At 46.6% G+C, this 2,500-nt stretch overlaps 1 protein-coding gene across 4 annotated transcripts in view; it reads left to right on the forward strand.

Moving 5' to 3' along the window:
- Nucleotides 1-2,500, forward strand: part of ATP6V1A (ATPase H+ transporting V1 subunit A) — a 111,668-nt gene that overhangs the window by 13,531 nt on the left and 95,637 nt on the right. The gene's annotated exons all lie outside the window — the stretch shown is intronic.

Below are 2,500 nucleotides of genomic sequence, written 5' to 3' on the forward strand. Positions count from 1 at the left end.
TTTCTGACCCTTTCTTGTATTATGTTCCCAGTCTCTGACCATCTCCTGTATAATTTTTGCAGTCTGACCATCTCCTGTATCATGTCACCAGTCTCTGACATCTCTTGTATTATTTCTGCAATCTCTGACATCTCTTGTATTATTTCTGCAGTCTCTGACCATGTCTTGTATCATGTCCCCAGTCTCTGACCATCTCTTGCAGCATGTCCCCAGTCTCTGACCATCTCTTGCAGCATGTCCCCAGTCTCTGACCATCTCTTGTATCATGTCCCCAGTCTCTGACCATCTCTTGTATCATGTCCCCAGTCTCTGACCATCTCTTGTATCATGTCCCCAGTCTCTGACCATCTCTTGTATCATGTCCCCCGTCTCTGACCATCTCTTGTATCATGTCCCCAGTCTCTGACCCTCTCTTGTATCATGTCCCCAGTCTCTGACCCTCTCTTGTATTATCTCTGCAGTCTCTGACCCTCTCTTGTATCATGTCCCCAGTCTCTGACCCTCTCTTGTATCATGTCCCCAGTCTCTGACCATCTCTTGTATCATGTCCCCAGTCTCTGACCATCTCTTGTATCATGTCCCCAGTCTCTGACCATCTCTTGTATCATGTCCCCCGTCTCTGACCCTCTCTTGTATCATGTCCCCAGTCTCTGACCCTCTCTTGTATCATGTCCCCAGTCTCTGACCCTCTCTTGTATTATCTCTGCAGTCTCTGACCCTCTCTTGTATCATGTCCCCAGTCTCTGACCCTCTCTTGTATCATGTCCCCAGTCTCTGACCATCTCTTGCAGCATGTCCCCAGTCTCTGACCATCTCTTGTATCATGTCCCCAGTCTCTGACCATCTCTTGTATCATGTCCCCAGTCTCTGACCATCTCTTGTATCATGTCCCCAGTCTCTGACCATCTCTTGTATCATGTCCCCAGTCTCTGACCCTCTCTTGTATCATGTCCCCAGTCTTTGACTTTAACCTGTTGTTGTGTTTAGCTGTCTCTGACAATGAATGTTCACCGAATTCTATGTGTGACCCTTTGGTGATGTTGGGGGGGCGTGCTTGAGGCACCCCATAAAAGAAAATTGACCACCATTAGCTTAGACTCTTGTAACTTCCATGCTCTGTTGTGTGCCAGTCTCTTGTAGTAATGCCTATCACTTTTTCATGTTTCAGTCTCTTGTAACACACACAGATCTCCAACATGTCAGTCTATCCTATCACAAGTAGCGGTGTACCGTGCCCGTCTATTGTAACTTCCAAGGCTCCTTAATGTCCAAGTTCCATGTAACACCCGATCGCTCTGTAATGTGCCAACCCCCATTAGTAAGACTCGCTCCATATTGTGGGTAATGGGCCAGTCTCTCTTAAAGTCCATTTGTCCATTATTTTCTTATTCAGGAGATTTCCATTGACTTCTTCTCATGTGGACAAAACAGGAAGTGGGAGGAAGTCTCTCCATTCCCCACTGGGAGATTTCTCCTCTGTTCCTGTTCCCGTAACTACTTTGGGTATTTCCCTTTTTTTTTTTTTTTTTCCAGTTCTGGTGACTGGCCACCAGTACAAATAAGGGGAAGTCTTCCCTGTGGGGACACGGCAGTAACAACCTGACGGGGGCTCTAACCCTTCCACACCCGGTCCTATTGTAGCAAACCGTAAAGATGTTAACCACTTCCGAACCGCCCACTATATATATATGCTACAAGAGATGGTCAGAGACTGGGGACATGATACAAGAGAGGGTCAGAGACTGGGGACATGATACAAGAGAGGGTCAGAGACTGCAGAGATAATACAAGAGAGGGTCAGAGACTGCAGAGATAATACAAGAGAGGGTCAGAGACTGGGGACATGATACAAGAGAGGGTCAGAGACTGGGGACATGATACAAGAGAGGGTCAGAGACTGGGGACATGATACAAGAGAGGGTCAGAGACTGGGGACATGATACAAGAGAGGGTCAGAGACTGCAGAAATCATACAAGAGATGGTCAGAGACTGCAGAGATAATACAAGAGATGGTCAGAGACTGAGGACATGATACAAGAGAGGGTCAGAGACTGCGGACATGATACAAGAGAGGGTCAGAGACTGGGGACATGATACAAGAGAGGGTCAGAGACTGGGGACATGATACAAGAGAGGGTCAGAGACTGGGGACATGATACAAGAGAGGGTCAGAGACTGGGGACATGCTACAAGAGATGGTCAGAGACTGCAGAAATCATACAAGAGATGGTCAGAGACTGCAGAGATAATACAAGAGATGGTCAGAGACTGCAGAGATAATACAAGAGAGGGTCAGAGACTGCGGACATGATACAAGAGAGGGTCAGAGACTGCGGACATGATACAAGAGAGGGTCAGAGACTGCGGACATGATACAAGAGAGAGTCAGAGACTGCAACTGCAGACATATGTAGGTGTGTGTGTGTATATATATTTGTGTATGTGTGTGTGTGTGTGTATATATATATATATATATATATATATATCAGTACAGATAGC

The sequence above is a fragment of the Pelophylax lessonae genome (genome assembly GCF_965119305.1).
Source record: "Pelophylax lessonae genome assembly, chromosome: 2".
Taxonomy (NCBI): Eukaryota; Metazoa; Chordata; class Amphibia; order Anura; family Ranidae; genus Pelophylax; species Pelophylax lessonae.